Below are 12,133 nucleotides of genomic sequence, written 5' to 3' on the forward strand. Positions count from 1 at the left end.
AGCTGACCAGCACTGATTGTCCGGCACTCCCTAGTGAAATGACCCCAGTACCTCAGTTGAAAATGCAGAAATCACCGGTCTTCTGTGTCGCTCACGCTGGGAGTTGGAGACTGGAGCTGTTCCTATTCCAGAGGAAAGGTTTTCATTTGCTCTTCATTCAGCATAATGTTGGCTTTGGATTTGTCATATAGGCCTTTATTAATATTACTGTTATTATGATTTTTCTCATCCAGGTTCCAGAATAAATATATAGGCTTTTATTATTTTGAGATATGTTTCTTCTATACTCAGTTTGTTGAGGGTTTTATTCATGAAGGAATGCTGAATTTAATCAAATGTTTTTTCAGCATTTGTTAAACTAATCATAGGTGTTTTGTTCTTGGTTCTGTTAATGTGATGTATCATGTTTATTGATTTGCATATGTTGAACCATCCTTGCACCCTGGGATGAATCCCACCTGATCCTGATGAATGAATGATCTTGTTAATGTGTTGTCAAATTCAATGTGCTAGTATTTTGCCGATAATTTTCGCATCTATATTTATCAGTAATTTGGCCTGTAGTTTCTTTTTTGTTGTGTTCTTGCCTGGTTTTGGTATTAGGGTAATTCTGGCTTCATAGAATGAGTTTGGAAGTATTCCATTCTCTTCAGTCTTTTTTGAAGAGTTTGCATTGAATTGGCATTAATTCTTTTTGAAATGTGAAGTGAAGTCATCAGGTCCCAGGTTTTTCTTTGAAGGGAAACTTTTTAGTAAAGCTTTGATCTCGTTACTCATTATTGATTTGTTGAAGCTTTCTACTTCTTCATAGTTCAACTTTGGTAGGTTTTATGTGTCCATGATTTTTTGCATTTCTTCCAGGTTTTCAGTTTGTTGGTGTATAGTTGTTCACAGTAGTCTCTAATGATTCTTTGTATTTTTGTGGTCTCAGTTATGGATTTCTGTTATGTCTCGTTTTTTGTTTCTGATTTTATTTATTTGAGTCTTCTCTCTTCTTTTTCTTAGTCTAGCTAAAGGTTTGTCAATTTTGCTTATCTTTTCATAAAAGCAACGTTTGGTTTCATTGATCTGTATTGGGTCTCTTCAGTCTCAATTTCATTTATTTCTGCTATTATTTTTATGATTTCTTTCTACTAACTTTGGGTTTGGTTTATTCTTGCTTTTCTAACTCTTTGAGGTACATCATCAGGTTGTTTATTTGAACTATTTCTACTTTTTTGATATAGGCATTTATTGGCATAAACATCACCTGTACTATGGCTTTTGTTGTATTTGCTATCATGTATTTCCCTGTTAATTTGTTTCAAGAGATTTTTAATTTTTTTCTTAATTTCTTCATGGACCCATTGGTCACTCAAGACTACATTGTTTAATTTGCATGTGTTTGTGAAGTTTCTGAGGTTTCTCTTGTTATTGATTTCTAGTTTTATTATATTGTGGTCAGAAAAGATACTTGATATGATTTCTACATTTAACAATGTGTTCAGACTTGTTTTGTGGGCTAAACTATAGTTTATTCTGAAGAATGTTCCATGTACTGATAAAAAGAAAGTATATTCTACAGCATTTGGGTGAAATGTCTATAAATGTCAGGCCTATTAGGTGTAATGTATAGTTTAACTTCAATGTTTCTTTGTTGATTTACTATCTGATGATCTGTTCTTTACTGAGAGTGGAATGTTAAAGTCCCCTACTGTTATTGCATTGCAGTCTATCTCTTCCTTTAGATCTATTAATTTTTGCTTTATATGCTTATGTACTCTAGTGTTGGGTACATAGATATTTACAATTATTATATCCTCTTGCTGAATTGACTCCTTTATCATCATATAGTGACCTTCTTAAATCTTTGACTTGTAGTGTACTTTATCTAATATAAGTATAGCTAGTCCTGATCTTTTTTTGTTTTCACTTGTATGGAATATCTTTTTCAACTCCTTCACTTTCAATCTATATATGTCTTTATAGGTGAGGTGGTTTCTTGTAGGCAGCATATAGTTTGGTCTTTTTTCTTTATCTATTCAGCCACTCTGTGTTTTCATTGGATAATTCAGTTCATTTATATGCAGTGTTATTATCGATAAGTAAGAACTGAATACTACCATTTTGTTGCTTGTTTTCTGTTTGTTTTATAACTTCTTTATTCCTTTCTTACTGTCTTCATTTGTGCTTAAGTGAAGACAGTAGCATGTTTTCTCTGGTAGTATGTTTTAATTTGTTGCTTCTTATTTTCAGTGTATCTATTATAGATTTTTGCATTGAGGTTAACATGAGGATTACAAAAAAAATCTTATAGATATAATAAGTAATTTTGAAGAGATAACAACTTATTTTAGATCACACAAAAAAGAATAGAAACAAGCAAATAAAGAAAAAACTAAAAAAGACACCCTATACTTTAACTCCATCCCCCCTCCAATTTTTACTTTTATTTTTAATTTTTTCACTCTGATTTGGTATCTCCTCTAGCTAAGTTGCAGAACAGAGTTTCTAGGGCTGGGAATGGTAATCCCACCTCCCATCATTGTCTTTGGTTGTCATCAAAAATATTTCTCCCCTCAGGCACTGATGATGTCTCCTTTGGGTTAAACCAGGGACAGGATCTCCTGCCAGGAACCCAAGATCATGGGGAGGCTGATTGTCCACCTTGATCTCACTTTTTCCAGTGTAGAAACCCATGAGTCAGAGGGAGATTTTCTGTGTGTTTAGTGCCAAACTGATTGTGGGGAGGGGTGTTGCAGATACTGAAGTCTGAGTCTTTTGCTGTCTACTCAGAGTTGTTTAACATCTCTGTGGCCCTGGTAGTTGTTTCATCCTCATTTTTGAGTTCTGGGATATCTCAGTGCTGTAGATTTGTTTTCTATTTTCTGTAGAGGAGAGTGAGGCCCGCTTGTTTGGATGCCACCAGTTTGGAACCAGAAACTGAACAATAATGTATTGCATATTTCAAAATGTCTAAAAAATTAGAGTTTACATATTCTCACCACAAAAATATTGATAAGTATCTGAGATGATGGATATGTTAATTAGCTTGGTTTAGCCATTCCACAATGTATACAAACATCACATATCAAAATATCACATTGCATTCCCAAAATATATACAATTATTATTTGTTGATTACAAACAAAATTAAAAAAAAAATCTATGTACTTACTAAGACATGGAGGCAAAAAATAAATAAATTCCACTCTTCCCCAGTAATACTGTATTGAAAAGGAGAATTGCCCCTCTAAGTGCATTTCCAGTTAGGTGAATTTCAGGCAAGGGGGTTAGTCTATTGAGATGAAATGGCTTTCCTGGTGACTTGCCAAACAAGTGAGGAGAATTATTTACTACTGTCCTCTGGGGACTCTACAAATGAGAGCCATTGAACTTGAGAACTAGGAGGAATCTTTGAGGTTTTGTTATTCATCTTCTTTATTTTATAGCTGAGAATAATGAAGCCCAAGAGGAAAACCCAATCACAGAAAACTGTTTGGTGGCAGAAGCAAGGAAAAATCTGTTTCTCTACCTCCCTCTAATGCTCTCTTTCAATGCCATCTCCACTTCAAGACCTCAAAGCTTTTTCTTACTACACTCTGGTATCCCTTGCCTTCCCCCACACCCCCAGAAAAATGTTCTCATAGAACCTTATATTTGGAAAGGGATTTACATATCACAAAATGTAATTATTCTTCTAGAAAATGATTTCAAATTATATCCTGAAAAGGTGAAAAGATGGTCATGTATAACTCTTTGTGTTTTGTTGGTTTGGTAGAGAACAGTAGCTACCAAAAATGATTGCAGTAGATAAGCGGCGGCTACTAATCTACAGTCCCGCTACCAGATTATAAAGAGAGTATGTTATACATGCTGAACCCCCATGCAATACATTTATTAAATAACATTAAGCCAGGAGGCAAAAATGATTTGCATAAAATGTTCTGTAAGTTTAATGAAGTTCCAGCTCTCAGTCCTTTTAAGTGTTCTTGCCTTAATTTGCATGAAATGTTCTCTTGAATCCAGCACAACAGCATTTCAGAGACAATATTTTGACTCTGTAGTCAGCATCAGATAATCAGAAATCCTTCTAGCTAATTGCTGGACAAAGGACCATTTAAGGATCTCAGGTGCCATGCCTGAATGTGCAGTGTATAGGCCTTGCTGGGCTTTTATACTCTGATCATTGCAAGATGTGAGGGGTGCGGAATGGGGAAGATGTCTCTAAAATATTTCAGCTCATCTACATATCTTGAAAACCTTGAATTTTGATTCCAGGGAAAGATGGCCAAATAGCAACAGTTCCAGTCTGCAGCTTCCAGCAAGACCAATGCAGAAGGTGAGTGATTTCTGCATTTCTAAGGTCAATGGCTCATCTCTTTGGGACTGGCTAGGTGCAGTCCACGGAGGGTGAGCAGAAGCAGGGTGGGGTGTTGCCTCATCTGGGAAGTGCAAGAGATTGGGGAACTCGCCTAGCCAAGGGAAGCAGTGAGGGATGGTGTAGTGAGGGATGGAGCTATCTGGCCCAGATACTGCACTTTTCCCACTGTCTTCACAACCTGCAGGCCAGGAGATTACCTTGGGTATCTACACCACCAGAGTCCTAGGTTTCAAGTACAAAACTGGGAAGCCGTTTGGGCCGACACCAAGATAACTGCAGGAGTTTTTTGATTTGTTTTGTTTTTTGTTTTTTGTACCACATTGGCGCCTGGAAAACCAGTGAGACTGAAGCTTTCACTCCACTGGAAAGGGGGCTGAAGCCAGGGAGCTGAGTGGTCATGCTCAGTGGATCCCACCCCCACAGAGCCAACAAGCTAAGATCCACTGGCTGGAAATTCTCGCTGCCAGCCAGGCAGTCTGAAGTCCACCTGTGACACTCAAGCTTGATGGGAGGAGGGTTGTCTGCCATTACTGAGGCTTAAGTAGGCAGTTTTCCCCTCACAGTGTAAACAAAACCAACTGCAAGTTTGGACTGAGTGGGAACCACCAAAGTGCCACAAAGCCACTGTAGCCAGACTGCCTCTCTAGATTCCTCCTCTCTGGGCAGGGCATCTCTGAAAGAAAGGCAGCAGCCCCAGTCAGGGGCTTATAGATAAAAGTCCCATCTCCCTGGGACAGAGCAACTGGGGGAAGGGGCAGATGTGGGAGCAGTTTCAGCAGACATAAACGTTCCTGCCTGCTTGCTCTGAAGAGAGCAGCAGATCTCCCAGTACAGTGCTTGAGCTCTACTAAGGGACAGACTGGCTCCTCAAGTGGGTCCCTCACCCCTGTGCCTCCTGACAGGGAGACGCCTCCCAGCAGGGGTCAACAGACACTTCATACACAGGAGAGCTCCGTCTGGCACCTGGCAGGTGCCCCTCTGGGACAAAGCTCTGAGAGGAAGGGGCAGGCAACAATCTTTGCTGTTCTGCAGCCTCTGCTGGTGATACCCAAGCAAACGGGGTCTGGAGTGGACCTCCAGCAAACTCCAGCAGACCTACAGAAGAGAGGCCTGACTGTTAGAAGGAAAACTAATAAACAGAAAGCAATAGCATCAACATCAACAAAAAGGATGACCACTCAAAAACCCCATCCCAAGGTCACCATCATCAAAGATCAAAAGTAAACAAATCCATGAAAATGAGGAAAAGCCAGCACAGAAAGGCTGAAAATTCCAGAAACCAGAATGCCTCTTCTCCATCAGAGAATCACAACTCTTCACCAGCAAGGGAACAAAACTGGATGGAGAACGAATTTGATGAATTAACAGAAGTAGGCTTCATAAGATGGGTAATAACAAGCTCCTCCGAGCTGAAGGAGCATGTTCTAATCCAATGCAAGGAAGCTAAGAACCTTGATAAAAGGTTACAGGAACTGCTAACTAGAATAACCAGTTTAGAGAAGAACATAAATGACCTGATGGAACTGAAAAACACAGCACAAGAACTTTGTGAAGCATACACAATTATCAATAGCCAAATCGATCAAGTGGAAGAAAGGATATCAGAGATTGAAGATGGACTTAATGAAATAAAGCATGAAGACAAGATTAGAGAAAAAAGAATGATAAGGAACAAACAAAGCCTCCAAAAAATATGGGACTATGTGAAAAGACCAAACCTACATTTGATTGGTTTACTTGAAAGTGACAGGGAGAATGGAACCACGTTGGAAAACACACTTCAGGATATTATCCAGGTAAACTTCCCCAATCTAGCAAGGCATGCCAACATTCAAATTCAGGAAATATCGAGAACACCACAAAGATACTCCATGAGAAGAGCAACCCCAAGACACTTAAACATGAAATTCGTGAAGGTTGAAATGAAGGAAAAAATGTTAAGGGCAGCCAGAAAGAAAGGTCGGGTTACCCACAAAAAGAAGCCCATCAGACTAACAGTAGATTTCTCTGCAGAAACCCTACAAACCAGAAGAGAGTGGGGACCAACTTTCTACATTCTTAAAGAAAAGAATTTTCAACCCACAATTTCATATCCAGTCAAACTAAGATTAATATGTGAAAGAGAAATAAAATCCCTTACAGACAAGTAAATGATGAGGGATTTTGTCACCACCAGGCCTGCCCTACAAGAGCTCCTGAAGGAAGTATTAAATATGGAAAGGAAAAACTGGTACCAGCCACTGCAAAAACATATCAAAATGTCAAGGCCATCGATGCTATGAAGAAACTGCATCAAGTAATGGGCAAAATAACCAGCTAGCATCATAATGACAGGACCAAATTCACACATAACAATATTAACCTTAAATGTAAATGGGCTAAATGCCCCAATTAAAAGACACAGACTGGCAAATTGGATAAAGAGTCAAGACCCATCAGTGTGCTATATTCAGGAGACCATCTTACATGCAAAGACACACATAGGCTCAAAATAAAGGTATGGAGGTAGATTTACCAAGCAAATGGAAAGCTAGAAAAAGCAGGGGTTGCAATACTAGTCTCTGATAAAACAGACTTTAAACCAACAAAGATCAAAAAAGACAAAGGGCATTACATAATGGTAAAGGGATTAATGCAACAAGAAGAGCTAACTATCCTCAATATATATGCACCCAATACGGGAGCACCCAGATTCACAAAGCAAGTTTTTGGAGACCTACAAAGAGATTTAGACTCCCACACAATAATAGTGGGATACTTTAACACCCCACTGTCAATATTAGACAGATTAACGAGACATAAAATTAACAAGGATATTCAGGACTTGAACTCAGCTCTGGACCAAATGGACCTAACAGACATCTACAGAACTCTCCACCCCAAGTCAGCAGAATATATATTCTTCTCAGCACCACATCAAACTTATTCTAAAATTGACCACATAATTGGATGTAAAACACTCCTCAGCAAATGCAAAAGAATGAAAATCGTAATAAACAGTCTCTCAGACCACAGGGCAATCAAATTAGAACTCAGGATTAAGAAACTCACTCAAAACTTCACAACTACATGGAAACTGAATAACCTGCTCCTGAATAACTGTGAGGTAAATAACAACTTAAATAAATTTAAATAAATAACTTCTTTGAAACCAATGAGAACAAAGACACAATGTACCAAAGTCTCTGGGACACAGCTAAAGCAGTGTTTAGAGGGAAATTCGTAGCACTAAATGCCCACAGGAGAAAGCAGGAAAGATCGAAAATGAACACCCTAACATCACAATTAAAATAACTAGAGAAGCAAGAGCAAACAGATTCAAAAGCTAGCAGAAGATAAGAAATAACTAAGATCAGAGCAGAACAGAAGGAGATAGAGACATGAAAAACATTTCAGAAAATCAATGGATCCAGTAGCTGGTTTTTTGAAAAGATTAATAAATTAGATAGATCACAAACCAGACTAATAAAGAAGAAAAGAGAGAAGAATCAAATATACACAATAAAAAATGATAAAGGGGATTTCACCACTGATCCCATGGAAATTCAAACTACCATCAGAGAATACTAAAAACACCTCTATGCAAATAAACTACAAAATCTAGAAGAAACAGATAAATTCCTGGACATATACACCCTCCCAAGACTAAACCAGGAAGAAGTCAAATCCCTGAATAGACCAATAACAAGTTCTGAAATTGAGGCAGTAATTAATAGCCTACCAATCAGGACCAGATGGATTCACAGCCAAATTCTAACAAAAGTACAAAAGGGAGCTAGTACCATTCATTCTGAAACTACTCCAAACAATAGAAAAAGAGGGAATCCTCCCTAATTCATTTTATGAGACCAGCATCATCCTAATACCAAAACCTGGCAGAGACACAACAAAAAAAGAAAATTTCAGGCCAACATTCCTGATGAATATCAATGCAAAAATTCTCAGTAGAATACTGGCAAACCAAATCCAGCAGCACATTAAAAAGCTTATCCACCATGAGCAAGTCAGCTTCATCACTGGGATGCAAGATTGGCTCAACATGCACAAATCAATGAACATAATCCATCACATAAACAGAACCAATGATAAAACCACATAATTATCTCAGTAGATGCAGAAAAGGCCTTGGATATAATTCAACAGCCCTTCACACTAAAAACACTCAATAAACCAGGTATTGCTGGAATGTATCTCAAAATAATAAGAGCTATTTATGACAAACCCATAGCCAGTATCATACTGAATGGGCAAAAGCTGGAAGCATTCCCTCTGAAAATCAGCACAAGACAAGGATGCCCTCTCTCACTACTCCTATTCAAGATAGTTTTGGAAGTTCTGGCCAGGGCAATCAGTCAAGAGAAAGAAATAAAGGGTATTCAGATAGGAAGAAAGAAAGTCAAATTGTCCCTGTTTGCAGATGACATGATTGTATACTTAGAAAACCCCATTGTCTCAGTCCAAAAACTCCTTATGCTGATAAGTAACTTTAGCAAAGTCTCAGGATACAAAATCAAAGTGCAAAAATCACAAGCATTCCTATACACCTATAATAGATAAACAGAGAGCCAAATCATGAGTGAACTCCCATTCACAATTGCTACAAAGAGAATAAAATACCTAGGAATACAACTTATAAAGGACATAAAGGACTTCTTCAAGGAGAACTACAAGAGACAGTAATTAATAGCCTACCAGCCAGGGGCAGATGCTCAAGGAAATAAGAGAGGACACAAACAAATGGAAAAACATTCCATGCTCATGGATAGGAAGAGCCAATATAGTGACTATAGCCATACTGCCCATAGATTCAATGCTATTCCCATCAAGCTACTACTGACTTTCTTCATAGAATTAGAAAAAAACTACTTTACTTTACATACTTCATATGGAGCCAAGAAAGAGTCCATATAGCCAAGACAATCCTAAGCAAAAAGAACAAAGCTGGAGGCATCATGCTAACTGACTTCAAATTATACTATAGGGCTACAATAATCAAAACAGCATGGAATTGGTACCAAAACAGATATATAAACCAATGGAACAGAACAGAGTCCTCAGAAATAACTCCACACATCTACAACCATCTGATTTTCAACAAACCTGACAAAAACAAGCAATGGGGAAAGGATTCCTGATTTAATAAATCGTGTTGGGAAAACCAGATAGCCATATGCAGAAAACAGAAACTAGGCCCCTTCCTTACACCTTATACAAAAATTAACTCCAAATGGATTAAAGACTTAAATGTAAAACCTAAAGCCCTAAAAACCCTAGAAGAAAACCTAGGCAATACCATTCAGGACATAGATATGGGCAAAGAGTTCATGACAGAAACACCAAAAGCAATGGCAACAAAAGCCAAAATAGACAAATGGGATCTAATTAAACTAAAGAGCTTCTGCACAGCAAAAGAAATTATCATCAGAGTTGAACAGGCAACCTATAGAATGGGAGAAAATTTTTGCAATCTATCCATCTGACAAAGGGCTAACATCAAGAATCAACAAGGAACTTAAACAAATTTACAAGAAAAAACAACCCCATCAAAAAGTGACTGAAGGATATGAACAGACACTTCTCAAAAGAACACATTTATGCAACTAACAAACATATGAAAAAAAGCTCATCATCACTAGTCATTATAGAAATGCAAATCAAAACCACAATAAGATGCCATCTCACACCAGTTAGAATGTTGATCATTAAAAAGTCAGGAAACAACAGATGCTGGAGAGGATGTGGAGAAATAGGAATGCTTTTACACTCTCGGTGGGAGTATAAATTAGTTCAACCATTGTGGAAGACAGTGTGGTGATTCCTCAAGGACTTAGAACTAGAAATACCATTTGACCCAGCAATCCTATTACTGGTATATACCCAAAGAATTATAAATCATTCCACTATAAAGACACATGCACACATATGTTTATTGCAGCAGCACTACTCATAATAGCAAAGACTTGGAACCAACCCAAATGCCCATCAATGACAGACTGGATAAAGAAAATGTGGCACATATACACCATGGAATACTATGCAGCCATAAAAAAAGAATGCGTTCATGTTATTTTCAGGGACATGGATGAAGCTGGAAACCATCATTCTCAGCAAACTAACACAGCAACAAAAAACAAAACACCACATGTTCTCACTCATAAGTGAGAGTTGAACAATGAGAACATATGGGTACAGAGAGGGGAACATCACACAGTGGGCCCTGTTAGGGGGTTGGGGGCTAGGGGAGGGATAGCATTAGGAGAAATACCTAATATAGATGATGGGTTGATGGGTGCAGCAAACCACCATGGCACATGTATACCTATGTAACAAACTTGCACGTTCTGCACATGTATCCTAGAACTTAAAGTGTAGTAATAATAATAAAATAACAAAAAAAAAGAAAGAAAAAGAAAACCTTGAATTTTACCAGTGAGACCCCACTTCTAACAGTCCTCATACTAGTCAACAGAGCAATATTTCTTACCAATAAAAAACCATTTCTGACATTCAGTATACAAATTAACACAGTGTAGGTTGATGGAAATTTGTCTACCGGAAATATATATAGTAGCTGCCTCTGAAATGTGTCATTTTCCAATGTAATGCCATCTGATTTCCCCTGGATCATGCACCCTTGAGTACAACAATCCATTGCTTGTGGCGTTTAAGCTGTACTTCAGCAGCACATTCAGAAGCTTTCACTCTCTAAGATGAAGTATTTAAGGTATATTTCGGATTTTGTGACAAAGTAGAATATCCTGACCTTGAGTCAAGCCTCCTCAACTCCATTCTTCTAGGCCATGCCTTGTTCCATTCTTTTGTTTCCATAATGGTTGAACACTTCTTACTAGTTTACCTTGGTCAATGGTTTCTTTTCCTAAGGTCAGAGCATGGCCTCCCTTAGAATCCTAGAAAAGCTGTATTCAAGCTCGTAGATATTTTACCAAATTGGTAATTTACCACTAGGAAATAACGTAGGCTTTTAGGAAGTGGGATGTTACAATTGCTGCACTTTTATTAAGCAGCTAATTATTTTCATCATGGTCCATGTCAGCAAATTTTTGCTTGTAATGTAGAACCATAAGCAGGCAAAGTAGCAAAAGCAGAATACAGTGGCCACAGTCTAAAAGGTCTAAAAGGAACTGGCTACATCATTAGAGTCCAAGTGGTCCCTTATCTATTTCCACATGAGTATCAAATTATAGCCCAATGTCCTTGGACTTCGACCTGCCATGCTGAAGCAAGTATCTCTACTGTAGACTAACTGATGTTGAATTATACAACTTGAGATTTACTCCTGCAACTTAAACTCTTACCATGTCTTGAAATGTAAATGCCCCCAAAGAATAGTATTTGATATTAAGCAATAGACCAATGGAGAGATAGATTTTATGGAGGATGGGGATTTGGACAGAGACCTGTCCCTTTGCCCTTCAAATCAAACTTTGTATTTACCTGTTTCTCCTGCTTGCTTGTAAGATTTGCATTGATAAGAAACAGAACTAAATCCTCTTACTCTGACACATCCAAATAACCTTGTGATAAGAGATCAAAAGGAGTTCAGGTGGATTTGTACTCCACATGTATGATATTTGCCTTGTCTGATTTGTCATTTTGTGCAAACATTGGCTGTTACTTTTATGGCTAGTAGAAGGGCTGAAGCCAAAGCTCTGGCAGAGAGTAAATAAGATATTCCAGTGAGGAAAGAAGACATTAAAAGCTCATAAGGAAGAGAACTGCTGCATGTGGAGCCCATTCTTGTGATTTACA

This window comes from Colobus angolensis, unplaced genomic scaffold (genome assembly GCF_000951035.1).
Source record: "Colobus angolensis palliatus isolate OR3802 unplaced genomic scaffold, Cang.pa_1.0 Scaffold13, whole genome shotgun sequence".
Classification (NCBI taxonomy): domain Eukaryota; kingdom Metazoa; phylum Chordata; class Mammalia; order Primates; family Cercopithecidae; genus Colobus; species Colobus angolensis.